Source organism: Scyliorhinus torazame, chromosome 17 (genome assembly GCF_047496885.1).
Source record: "Scyliorhinus torazame isolate Kashiwa2021f chromosome 17, sScyTor2.1, whole genome shotgun sequence".
In the NCBI taxonomy this organism is placed as follows: Eukaryota; Metazoa; Chordata; class Chondrichthyes; order Carcharhiniformes; family Scyliorhinidae; genus Scyliorhinus; species Scyliorhinus torazame.
In genome coordinates, this window is record NC_092723.1 from 77,180,928 (window position 1) to 77,195,103 (window position 14,176).

The following is a 14,176-nucleotide window of genomic DNA, read 5'->3' on the forward strand; positions in this document are numbered from 1 at the left end:
TGCTCTCCGACCCTCCTGGGCACTGTCGATGCTGCTCTCTGACCCTCCCGGTCACTGTCGATGCTGCTCTCTGACCCTCCAGGTCACTGTCGATGGTGCTCTCTGACCCTCCCGGTCACTGTCGATGCTGCTCTCCTACCCTCCCGGTCACTGTCGATGCTGCTCTCTGACCCTCCCGGTCACTGTCGATGCTGCTCTCTGACCCTCCCGGTCACTGTCGATGCTGCTCTCTGACCCTCCCGGTCACTGTCGATGCAGCTCTCTGACCCTCCCGGTCACTACCGATGCTGCTCTCTGACCCTCGTCACTGTCGATGCTGCTCTCTGACCCTCGTCACTGTTGATGCTGCTCTCTGACCCTCCCGGTCACTGTCGATGCTGCTCTCTGACACTCCCGGTCACTGTCGATGCTGCTCTCTGACCCTCCCGGTAACTGTCGATGCTGCTCTCTGACCCTCACGGTCACTTTCGATGCTGCTCTCTGACCCTCCCGGTCACTGTCGATGCTGCACTCTGACCCTCCCGGTCATTGTCAATGCTGAACTTTGACCCTCGTCACTGTCGATGCTGCTCTCCGACCCTCCCGGTCACTGTCGATGCTGCACTATGACCCTCCCGGTCACTGTCGATGCTGGTCTCCGACCCTCCTGGTCAGTTGATGCTGCTCTCTGACCCTCCCGGTCACTGTCGATGCTGTTCTCCGACCCTCCTGGTCAGTTGATGCTGCTCTCTGACCCTCCCAGTCACTGTCGATGCTGCTCCCTGACCCTCCCGGTCACTGTTGATGCTGCTCTCTGACCCTCCCGGTCACTGTCGGTGCTGCTCTCTGACCCTCCCGGTAACTGTCGATGCTGCTCTCTGACCCTCCCGGTCACTGTCGATGCTGCTCTCTGACCCTCCCAGTCACTGTCGATGCTGCTCTCTGACCCTCCCGGTCACTGTCGATGCTGCTCTCTGACCCTCCCGGTCACTGTCGATGCTGCTCTCTGACCCTCCCGGTCACTGTTGATGGTGCTCTCTGACATCCCGGTCACTGTCGGTGATGCTCTCTGACCCTCCAGGTCACTGTCGATGCTGCTCTCCTACCCTCCCGGTCACTGTCGATGCTGCTCTCTGACCCTCCCGGTCACTGTCGATGCTGCTCTCTGACCCTCCCGGTCACTGTCGATGCTGCTCTCTGACCCTCCCGGTCACTGACAATGCTGCTCTCTGACCCTCCCGGTCACTACCGATGCTGCTCTCTGACCCTCCCAGTCACTGTCGATGCTGCTCTCTGACCCTCCCGGTCACTGTCGATGCTGCTCTCTGGCCCTCCTGGTACCTGTCGATGCTGCTCTCTGACCCTCCCGGTCACTGTAGATGCTGCTCTCTGACCCTCCCGGTCACTGTAGATGCTGCTCTCTGACCCTCCCGGTCACTGTCGATGCTGCTCTCTGACTCTCCTGGTCAGTTGATGCAGCACTCTGACCCTCCCGGTCACTGTAGGTGCTGCACTATGACCCTCCCGGTCACTGTCGATGCTGGTCTCCGACCCTCCTGGTCAGTTGATGCTGCTCTCTGACCCTCCCGGTCACTGTCGATGCTGTTCTCCGACCCTCCTGGTCAGTTGATGCTGCTCTCTGACCCTCCCAGTCACTGTCGATGCTGCTCCCTGACCCTCCCGGTCACTGTTGATGCTGCTCTCTGACCCTCCCGGTCACTGTCGGTGCTGCTCTCTGACCCTCCCGGTAACTGTCGATGCTGCTCTCTGACCCTCCCGGTCACTGTCGATGCTGCTCTCTGACCCTCCCAGTCACTGTCGATGCTGCTCTCTGACCCTCCCGGTCACTGTCGATGCTGCTCTCTGACCCTCCCGGTCACTGTCGATGCTGCTCTCTGACCCTCCCGGTCACTGTTGATGGTGCTCTCTGACATCCCGGTCACTGTCGGTGATGCTCTCTGACCCTCCAGGTCACTGTCGATGCTGCTCTCCTACCCTCCCGGTCACTGTCGATGCTGCTCTCTGACCCTCCCGGTCACTGTCGATGCTGCTCTCTGACCCTCCCGGTCACTGTCGATGCTGCTCTCTGACCCTCCCGGTCACTGACAATGCTGCTCTCTGACCCTCCCGGTCACTACCGATGCTGCTCTGTGACCCTCCCAGTCACTGTCGATGCTGCTCTCTGACCCTCCCGGTCACTGTCGATGCTGCTCTCTGGCCCTCCTGGTACCTGTCGATGCTGCTCTCTGACCCTCCCGGTCACTGTAGATGCTGCTCTCTGACCCTCCCGGTCACTGTAGATGCTGCTCTCTGACCCTCCCGGTCACTGTCGATGCTGCTCTCTGACTCTCCTGGTCAGTTGATGCAGCACTCTGACCCTCCCGGTCACTGTAGGTGCTGCTCTCTGACCCTCCCGGTCACTGTCGATGCTGCTCTCTGACCCTCCCGGTCACTGTCGATGCTGCTCTCTGACCCGGTCACTGTCGATGCTGCTCTCTGACCCTCTCGGTCACTGTCGATGCTGCTATCTGACTCTCCTGGTCAGTTGCTGCAGCACTCTGAACCTCCCGGTCACTGTAGATGCTGCTCTCTGACCCTCACGGTCACTGTCGATGCTGCTCTCTGACCCTCCCCGTCACTGTCGATGCTGCTCTCTGACCCGGTCACTGTCGATGCTGCTCTCTGACCCTCCCGGTCACTGTCGATGCTGCTCTCTGACCCTCCCGGTCACTGTCGTTGCTGCTCTCTGACTCTCGTCACTGTTGATGCTGCTCTCTGACCCTCCCGGTCACTGTCGATGCTGCTCTCTGGCCCTCCTGGTCACTGTCGATTTTGCTCTCTGACCCTCCCGGTCACTGTAGATGCTGCTCTCTGACCCTCCCCGTCACTGTAGATGCTGCTCTCTGACCCTCCCGGTCACTGTCGATGCTGCTCTCTGGCTATCCTGGTCAGTTGATGCAGCACTCTGACCCTCCCGGTCACTGTAGATGCTGCTCTCTGACCCTCCCCGTCACTGTCGAAGCTGCTCTCTGACCCTCCCGGTCACTGTCGATGCTGCTCTCTGACCCGGTCACTGTCGATGCTGCTCTCTGACCCTCCCGGACTCTGGTGATGCTGCTGTCTGACCCTCCCGGTCACTGTCGATGCTGCTCTCTGACCCTCGTCACTGTTGATGCTGCGCTCAGACCCTCCTGGTCACTGTAGATGCTGCTCTCTGACCCTCCCGGTCACTTTCGATGCTGCTCTCTGACCCTCCCGGTCACTGTTGATGCTGCTCTCTGGCATCCCGGTCACTGTCGGTGATGCTCTCTGACCCTCCAGGTCACTGTCGATGCTGCTCTCCTACCCTCCCGGTCACTGTCGATGCTGCTCTCTGACCCTCCCGGTCACTGTCGATGCTGCTCTCTGACCCTCCCGGTCACTGTCGATGCTGCTCTCTGACCCTCCCGGTCACTGACAATGCTGCTCTCTGACCCTCCCGGTCACTACCGATGCTGCTCTCTGACCCTCCCAGTCACTGTCGATGCTGCTCTCTGACCCTCCCGGTCACTGTCGATGCTGCTCTCTGGCCCTCCTGGTACCTGTCGATGCTGCTCTCTGACCCTCCCGGTCACTGTAGATGCTGCTCTCTGACCCTCCCGGTCACTGTAGATGCTGCTCTCTGACCCTCCCGGTCACTGTCGATGCTGCTCTCTGACTCTCCTGGTCAGTTGATGCAGCACTCTGACCCTCCCGGTCACTGTAGGTGCTGCTCTCTGACCCTCCCGGTCACTGTCGATGCTGCTCTCTGACCCTCCCGGTCACTGTCGATGCTGCTCTCTGACCCGGTCACTGTCGATGCTGCTCTCTGACCCTCTCGGTCACTGTCGATGCTGCTATCTGACTCTCCTGGTCAGTTGCTGCAGCACTCTGAACCTCCTGGTCACTGTAGATGCTGCTCTCTGACCCTCACGGTCACTGTCGATGCTGCTCTCTGACCCTCCCCGTCACTGTCGATGCTGCTCTCTGACCCGGTCACTGTCGATGCTGCTCTCTGACCCTCCCGGTCACTGTCGATGCTGCTCTCTGACCCTCCCGGTCACTGTCGATGCTGCTCTCTGACTCTCGTCACTGTTGATGCTGCTCTCTGACCCTCCCGGTCACTGTCGATGCTGCTCTCTGGCCCTCCTGGTCACTGTCGATTTTGCTCTCTGACCCTCCCGGTCACTGTAGATGCTGCTCTCTGACCCTCCCCGTCACTGTAGATGCTGCTCTCTGACCCTCCCGGTCACTGTCGATGCTGCTCTCTGGCTATCCTGGTCAGTTGATGCAGCACTCTGACCCTCCCGGTCACTGTAGATGCTGCTCTCTGACCCTCCCCGTCACTGTCGAAGCTGCTCTCTGACCCTCCCGGTCACTGTCGATGCTGCTCTCTGACCCGGTCACTGTCGATGCTGCTCTCTGACCCTCCCGGACTCTGGTGATGCTGCTGTCTGACCCTCCCGGTCACTGTCGATGCTGCTCTCTGACCCTCGTCACTGTTGATGCTGCGCTCTGACCCTCCTGGTCACTGTAGATGCTGCTCTCTGACCCTCCCGGTCACTTTCGATGCTGCTCTCTGACCCTCGTCACTGTTGATGCTCCTCTCTGACCGTCCTGGTCACTGTCGCTGCTGCTCTCTGACCCTCGTCACTGTCGATGCTGCTCTCTGACCCTCGTCACTGTTGATGCTGCTCTCTGACCCTCCCGGTCACTGTCGATGCTGGTCTCCGACCCTCCTGGTCAGTGATGCTGCTCTCTGACCCTCCCGGTGCTGTTCTCCGACCCTCCTGGTCAGTTGATGCTGCTCTCTGACCCTCCCAGTCACTGTCGATGCTGCTCCCTGACCCTCCCGGTCACTGTTGATGCTGCTCTCTGACCCTCCCGGTCACTGTCGGTGCTGCTCTCTGACCCTCCCGGTAACTGTCGATGCTGCTCCCTGACCCTCCCGGTCACTGTCGATGCTGCTCTCTGACCCTCCCAGTCACTGTCGATGCTGCTCTCTGACCCTCCCGGTCACTGTCGATGCTGCTCTCTGACCCTCCCGGTCACTGTCGATGCTGCTCTCTGACCCTCCCGGTCACTGTTGATGCTGCTCTCTGACATCCCGGTCACTGTCGGTGCTGCTCTCCGACCCTCCTGGGCACTGTCGATGCTGCTCTCTGACCCTCCCGGTCACTGTCGATGCTGCTCTCTGACCCTCCAGGTGACTGTCGATGGTGCTCTCTGACCCTCCCGGTCACTGTCGATGCTGCTCTCTGACCCTCCCGGTCACTGTCGATGCTGCTCTCTGACCCTCCCGGTCACTGTCGATGCTGCTCTCTGACCCTCCCGGTCACTACCGATGCTGCTCTCTGACCCTTGTCACTGTCGATGCTGCTCTCTGACCCTCGTCACTGTTGATGCTGCTCTCTGACCCTCCCGGTCACTGTCGATGCTGCTCTCTGACCCTCCTGGTCACTGTCGATGCTGCTCTCTGACCCTCCCGGTCACTGTCGATGCTGCTCTCTGACCCTCACGGTGACTTTCGATGCTGCTCTCTGACCCTCCCGGTCACTGTCGATGCTGCACTCTGACCCTCCCGGTCACTGTCAATGCTGAACTTTGACCCTCGTCACTGTTGATGCTGCTCTCCGACCCTCCCGGTCACAGTCGATGCTGCACTCTGACCCTCCCGGTAACTGTCGATGCTGCTCTCTGACCCTCCCGGTCACTGTTGATGCTGCTCTCTGACCCTCCCGGTCACTGTCGATGCTGCTCTCTGACCCTCCCGGTCACTGTCGATGCTGCTCTCTGACCCTCCCGGTCACTGTCGATGCTGCTCTCTGACCCTCCCGGTCACTACCGATGCTGCTCTCTGACCCTCCCAGTCACTGTCGATGCTGCTCTCTGACCCTCCCGGTCACTGTCGATGCTGCTCTCTGGCCCTCCTGGTATCTGTCGATTCTGCTCTCTGACCCTCCCAGTCACTGTAGATGCTGCTCTCTGACCCTCCCGGTCACTGTAGATGCTGCTCTCTGACCCTCCCGGTCACTGTCGATGCTGCTCTCTGACTCTCCTGGTCAGTTGATGCAGCACTCTGACCCTCCCGGTCAATGTAGATGCTGCTCTCTGACCCTCCCGGTCACTGTCGATGCTGCTCTCTGACCCTCCCGGTCACTGTCGATGCTGCTCTCTGACCCGGTCACTGTCGATGCTGCTCTCTGACCCTCCCGGTCACTGTCGATGCTGCTCTCTGACTCTACTGGTCAGTTGCTGCAGCACTCTGACCCTCCCGGTCACTGTAGATGCTGCTCTCTGACCCTCCCAGTCACTGTCGATGCTGCTCTCTGACCCTCCCGGTCACTGTCGATGCTGCTCTCTGACCCGGTCACTGTCGATGCTGCTCTCTGGCCCTCCTGGTCACTTTCGATTCTGCTCTCTGACCCTCCCGGTCACTGTAGATGCTGCTCTCTGACCCTCCCCGTCACTGTAGATGCTACTCTCTGACCCTCCCGGTCACTGTCGATGCTGCTCTCTGACTCTCCTGGTCAGTTGATGCAGCACTCTGACCCTCCCGGTCACTGTAGATGCTGCTCTCTGACCCTCCCCGTCACTGTCGATGCTGCTCTCTGACCCTCCCGGTCACTGTCGATGCTGCTCTCTGACCCGGTCACTGTCGATGCTGCTCTCTGACCCTCCCGGTCTCTGTTGATGCTGCTCTCTGACTCTCCCGGTCACTGTCGATGCTGCTCTCTGACCCTCGTCACTGTTGATGCTGCTCTCTGACCCTCGCGGTCACTGTCGATGCTGCGCTCTGACCCTCCTGGTCACTGTAGATGCTGCTCTCTAACCCTCCCGGTCACTTTCGATGCTGCTCTCTGACCCTCGTCACTGTTGATGCTCCTCTCTGACCGTCCTGGTCACTGTCGCTGCTGCTCTCTGACCCTCGTCACTGTCGATGCTGCTCTCTGACCCTCGTCACTGTTGATGCTGCTCTCTGACCCTCCCGGTCACTGTCGATGCTGCTCTCTGACCCTCCCGGTCACTGTTGATGCTGCTCTCTGACCCTCCCCGTCACTGTCGATGCTGATCTCTGACCCTCACGGTCACTTTCGATGCTGCTCTCTGACCCTCCCGGTCACTGTCGATGCTGCACTCTGACCCTCCCGGTCACTGTCAATGCTGAACTTTGACCCTCGTCACTGTCGATGCTGCTCTCCGACCCTCCCGGTCACTGTCGATGCTGCACTCTGACCCTCCCGGTCACTGTCGATGCTGGTCTCCGACCCTCCTGGTCAGTTGATGCTGCTCTCTGACCCTCCCGATCACTGTCGATGCTGTTCTCCGACCCTCCTGGTCAGTTGATGCTGATCTCTGACCCTCCCAGTCACTGTCGATGCTGCTCCCTGACCCTCCCGGTCACTGTTGATGCTGCTCTCTGACCCTCCCGGTCACTGTCGGTGCTGCTCTCTGACCCTCCCGGTAACTGTCGATGCTGCTCTCTGACCCTCCCGGTCACTGTCGATGCTGCTCTCTGACCCTCCCTTCACTGTCGATGCTGCTCTCTGACCCTCCCGGTCACTGTCGATGCTGCTCTCTGACCCTCCCGGTCACTGTCGATGCTGCTCTCTGACCCTCCCGGTCACTGTTGATGCTGCTCTCTGACATCCCGGTCACTGTCGGTGCTGCTCTCCTACCCTCCTGGGCACTGTCGATGCTGCTCTCTGACCCTCCCGGTCACTGTCGATGCTGCTCTCTGACCCTCCAGGTGACTATCGATGGTGCTCTCTGACCCTCCCGGTCACTGTCGATGCTGCTCTCTGACCCTCCCGGTCACTGTCGATGCTGCTCTCTGACCCTCCCAGTCACTGTCGATGCTGCTCTCTGACCCTCCCGGTCACTGTAGATGCTGCTCTCTGACCCTCCCGGTCACTTTCGATGCTGCTCTCTGACCCTCGTCACTGTTGATGCTCCTCTCTGACCGTCCTGGTCACTGTCGCTGCTGCTCTCTGACCCTCGTCACTGTCGATGCTGCTCTCTGACCCTCGTCACTGTTGATGCTGCTCTCTGACCCTCCCGGTCACTGTCGATGCTGCTCTCTGACCCTCCCGGTCACTGTCGACGCTGCTCTCTGACCCTCCCCGTCACTGTCGATGCTGCTCTCTGACCCTCACGGTCACTTTCGATGCTGCTCTCTGACCCTCCCGGTCACTGTCGATGCTGCACTCTGACCCTCCCGGTCACTGTCAATGCTGAACTTTGACCCTCGTCACTGTCGATGCTGCTCTCCGACCCTCCCGGTCACTGTCGATGCTGCACTCTGACCCTCCCGGTCACTGTCGATGCTGCAATCTGACCCTCCCGGTCACTGTCGATGCTGGTCTCCGACCCTCCTGGTCAGTTGATGCTGCTCTCTGACCCTCCCGGTCACTGTCGATGCTGTACTCCGACCCTCCTGGTCAGTTGATGCTGCTCTCTGACCCTCCCAGTCACTGTCGATGCTGCTCCCTGACCCTCCTGGTCACTGTTGATGCTGTTCTCTGACCCTCCCGGTCACTGTCGGTGCTGCTCTCTGACCCTCCCGGTAACTGTCGATGCTGCTCTCTGACCCTCCCGGTCACTGTCGATGCTGCTCTCTGACCCTCCCAGTCACTGTCGATGCTGCTCTCTGACCCTCCCGGTCACTGTCGATGCTGCTCTCTGACCCTCCCGGTCACTGTCGATGCTGCTCTCTGACCCTCCCGGTCACTGTTGATGCTGCTCTCTGACATCCCGGTCACTGTCGGTGCTGCTCTCCGACCCTCCTGGGCACTGTCGATGCTGCTCTCTGACCCTCCCGGTCACTGTCGATGCTGCTCTCTGACCCTCCAGGTCACTGTCGATGGTGCTCGCTGACCCTCCCGGCCACTGTCGATGCTGCTCTCTGACCCTCCCGGTCACTGTCGATGCTGCTCTCCTACCCTCCCGGTCACTGTCGATGCTGCTCTCCTACCCTCCCGGTCACTGTCGATGCTGCTCTCTGACCCTCCCGGTCACTGTTGATGCTGCTCTCTGACCCTCCCGGTCACTACCGATGCTGCTCTCTGACCCTCCCAGTCACTGTCGATGCTGCTCTCTGACCCTCCCGGTCACTGTCCATGCTGCTCTCTGACCCTCCCGGTCACTGTCGCTGCTGCTCTCTGACCCTCCCGGTCACTGTCGATGCTGCACTCTGACCCACCCGGTCATTGTCGATGCTGCTCTCTGACCCTCGTCACTGTAGATGCTGCTCTCTGACTCTCGTGGTCAGTTGATGCTGCACTCTGGCTCTCCTGGTCACTGTCGATTCTGCTCTCTGACCCTCCCGGTCACTATAGATGCTGCTCTCTGACCCTCCCGGTCACTGTCGATGCTGCTCTCCGACCCTCCCAGACACTGTCGATGCTTCACTCTGACCCTCCCGGTCACTGGCGATGCTGCTCTCCGACTCTCCCGGTCACTGTCGATGCTGCTCTCTGACCCTCCCGGTCACTGTCGATGCTGCTCTCTGACCCTCCCGGTCACTGTCGATGCTGCTCTCAGACCCTCGTCACTGTTGATGCTCCTCTCTGACCGTCCTGGTCACTGTCGCTGCTGCTCTCTGACCCTCGTCACTGTCGATGCTGCTCTCTGACCCTCGTCACTGTTGATGCTGCTCTCTGACCCTCCCGGTCACTGTCGATGCTGCTCTCTGACCCTCCCGGTCACTGTCGATGCTGCTCTCTGACCCTCCCCGTCACTGTCGATGCTGCTCTCTGACCCTCACGGTCACTTTCGATGCTGCTCTCTGACCCTCCCGGTCACTGTCGATGCTGCATTCTGACCCTCCCGGTCACTGTCAATGCTGAACTTTGACCCTCGTCACTGTCGATGCTGCTCTCCGACCCTCCCGGTCACTGTCGATGCTGCTCTCTGACCCTCCCGGTCACTGTCGATGCTGCACTCTGACCCTCCCGGTCACTGTCGATGCTGGTCTCCGACACCCCTGGTCAGTTGATGCTGCTCTCTGACCCTCCCGGTCACTGTCGATGCTGTACTCCGACCCTCCTGGTCAGTTGATGCTGCTCCCTGACCCTCCCAGTCACTGTCGATGCTGCTCCCTGACCCTCCCGGTCACTGTTGATGCTGTTCTCTGACCCTCCCGGTCACTGTCGGTGCTGCTCTCTGACCCTCCCGGTAACTGTCGATGCTGCTCTCTGACCCTCCCGGTCACTGTCGATGCTGCTCTCTGACCCTCCCAGTCACTGTCGATGCTGCTCTCTGACCCTCCCGGTCACTGTCGATGCTGCTCTCTGACCCTCCCGGTCACTGTCGATGCTACTCTCTGACCCTCCCGGTCACTGTTGATGCTGCTCTCTGACATCCCGGTCACTGTCGGTGCTGCTCTCCTACCCTCCTGGGCACTGTCGATGCTGCTCTCTGACCCTCCCGGACACTGTCGATGCTGCTCTCTGACCCTCCAGGTCACTGTCGATGGTGCTCTCTGACCCTCCCGGTCACTGTCGATGCTGCTCTCTGACCCTCCCGGTCACTGTCGATGCTGCTCTCCTACCCTCCCGGTCACTGTCGATGCTGCTCTCCTACCCTCCCGGTCACTGTCGATGCTGCTCTCTGAACCTCCCGGTCACAGTCGATGCTGCTCTCTGACCCTCCCGGTCACTGTTGATGCTGCTCTCTGACCCTCCCGGTCACTACCGATGCTGCTCTCTGACCCTCCCAGTCACTGTCGATGCTGCTCTCTGACCCTCCCGGTCACTGTCGATGCTGCTCTCTGACCCTCCCGGTCACTGTCGCTGCTGCTCTCTGACCCTCCCGGTCACTGTCGATGCTGCACTCTGACCCACCCGGTCATTGTCGATGCTGCTCTTTGACCCTCGTCACTGTAGATGCTGCTCTCTGACTCTCGTGGTCAGTTGATGCTGCACTCTGGCTCTCCTGGTCACTGTCGATTCTGCTCTCTGACCCTCCCGGTCACTGTAGATGCTGCTCTCTGACCCTCCCGGTCACTGTCGATGCTGCTCTCCGACCCTCCCAGACACTGTCGATGCTTCACTCTGACCCTCCCGGTCACTGGCGATGCTGCTCTCCGACTCTCCCGGTCACTGTCGATGCTGCTCTCTGACCCTCCCGGTCACTGTCGATGCTGCTCTCTCACCCTCCCGGTCACTGTCGATGCTGCTCTCAGACCCTACCGGTCACTGTCGATGCTGCTCTCTGTCCCTCCCGGTCACTGTCGATGCTGCTCTCTGACCCTCCCAGTCACTGTCGATGCTGCTCTCTGACCCTCCCGGTCACTGTCGATGCTGCTCTCTGACCCTCCCGGTCACTGTCGATGCTGCTCTCTGACCCTCCCGGTCACTGTCGATGCTGCTCTCTGACCCTCCCGGTCACTGTCGATGCTGCTCTCTGACCCTCCCGGTCACTGTCGATGCTGCACTCTGACCCTCCTCGTCATTGTCGATGCTGCTCTCTGACCCTCGTCAAGGTAGATGCTGCTCTCTGACCCTCCCGGTCACTGTAGATGCTGCTCTCTGACTCTCCTGGTCAGTTGATGCTGCACTCTGGCCCTCCCGGTCACTGTCAATGCTGCTCTCCGACCCTCCCAGTCACCGTCGATGCTGCTCTCTGACCCTCCCGGTCACTGTCGATGCTGCTCTCTGACCCTCCCGGTCACTGTCGATGCTGCTCTCTGACCCTCCCAGTCACTGTCGACGCTGCTCTCTGACCCTCCCGGTCACTGTCGATGCTGCTCTCTGACACTCCCGGTCACTGTCGATGCTGCTCTCCGACCCTCCCGGTCACTGTCGCTGATGCTCTCTGACCCTCCCGGTCACTGTCGATGCTTATCTCTGACCCTCCCGGTCACTGTCGATGCTGCTCTCTGACTCTCGTGGTCAGTTGATGCTGCTCTCTGACCCTCCCGGTCACTGTGGATGCTGCTCTCTGGCCCTCCTGGTCACTGTCGATTCTGCTCTCTGACCCTCCCGGTCACTGTAGATGCTGCTCTCTGACCCTCCCGGTCACTGTAGATGCTGCTCTCTGACCCTGCCGGTCACTGTCGATGCTGCTCTCTGACTCTCCTGGTCAGTTGATGCAGCACTCTGACCCTCCCGGTCACTGTAGATGCTGCTCTCTGACCCTCCCGGTCACTGTCGATGCTGCTCTCTGACCCTCCCGGTCACTGTCGATGCTGCTCTCTGACCCGGTCACTGTCGATGCTGCTCTCTGACCCACCCGGTCACTGTCGAAGCTGCTCTGACCCGGTCACTGTCGATGCTGCTCTCTGACTCTCCTGGTCAGTTGATGCTGCTCTCTGACCCTCCCGGTCACTGTCGATGCTGTACTCCGACCCTTCTGGTCAGTTGATGCTGCTCCCTGACCCTCCCAGTCACTGTCGATGCTGCTCCCTGACCCTCCCGGTCACTGTTGATGCTGTTCTCTGACCCTCCCGGTCACTGTCGGTGCTGCTCTCTGACCCTCCCGGTAACTGTCGATGCTGCTCTCTGACCCTCCCGGTCACTGTCGATGCTGCTCTCTGACCCTCCCAGTCACTGTCGATGCTGCTCTCTGACCCTCCCGGTCACTGTCGATGCTGCTCTCTGATCCTCCCGGTCACTGTCGATGCTGCTCTCTGACCCTCCCGGTCACTGTTGATGCTGCTCTCTGACATCCCGGTCACTGTCGGTGCTGCTCTCCGACCCTCCTGGGCACTGTCGATGCTGCTCTCTGACCCTCCCGGTCACTGTCGATGCTGCTCTCTGACCCTCCAGGTCACTGTCGATGGTGCTCTCTGACCCTCCCGGTCACTTTCGATGCTGCTCTCTGACCCTCCTGGTTACTGTCGATGCTGCTCTCCTACCCTCCCGGTCACTGTCGATGCTGCTCTCCTACCCTCCCGGTCACTGTCGATGCTGCTCTCTGAACCTCCCGGTCACAGTCGATGCTGCTCTCTGACCCTCCCGGTCACTGTTGATGCTGCTCTCTGACCCTCCCGTTCACTACCGATGCTGCTCTCTGACCCTCCCAGTCACTGTCGATGCTGCTCTCTGACCCTCCCGGTCACTGTCGATGCTGCTCTCTGACCCTCCCGGTCACTGTCGCTGCTGCTCTCTGACCCTCCCGGTCACTGTCGATGCTGCACTCTGACCCACCCGGTCATTGTTGATGCTGCTCTCTGACCCTCGTCACTGTAGATGCTGCTCTCTGACTCTCGTGGTCAGTTGATGCTGCATTCTGGCTCTCCTGGTCACTGTCGATTCTGCTCTCTGACCCTCCCGGTCACTGTAGATGCTGCTCTCTGACCCTCCCGGTCACTGTCGATGCTGCTCTCCGACCCTCCCAGACACTGTCGATGCTTCACTCTGACCCTCCCGGTCACTGGCGATGCTGCTCTCCGACTCTCCCGGTCACTGTCGATGCTGCTCTCTGACCCTCCCGGTCACTGTCGATGCTGCTCTCTGACCTTCCCGGTCACTGTCGATGCTGCTCTCAGACCCTCGTCACTGTTGATGCTGCTCTCTGACCCTCCCGGTCACTGTCGATGCTGCTCTCTGACCCTCCCAGTCACTGTCGACGCTGCTCTCTGACCCTCCCGGTCACTGTCGATGCTGCTCTCTGACACTCCCGGTCACTGTCGATGCTGCTCTCCGACCCTCCCGGTCACTGTCGCTGATGCTCTCTGACCCTCCCGGTCACTGTCGATGCTTATCTCTGACCCTCCCGGTCACTGTCGATGCTGCTCTCTGACTCTCGTGGTCAGTTGATGCTGCTCTCTGACCCTCCCGGTCACTGTGGATGCTGCTCTCTGGCCCTCCTGGTCACTGTCGATTCTGCTCTCTGACCCTCCCGGTCACTGTAGATGCTGCTCTCTGACCCTCCCGGTCACTGTAGATGCTGCTCTCTGACCCTGCCGGTCACTGTCGATGCTGCTCTCTGACTCTCCTGGTCAGTTGATGCAGCACTCTGACCCTCCCGGTCACTGTAGATGCTGCTCTCTGACCCTCCCGGTCACTGTCGATGCTGCTCTCTGACCCTCCCGGTCACTGTCGATGCTGCTCTCTGACCCGGTCACTGTCGATGCTGCTCTCTGACCCACCCGGTCACTGTCGAAGCTGCTCTGACCCGGTCACTGTCGATGCTGCTCTCTGACTCTCCTGGTCAGTTGATGCTGCTCTCTGAC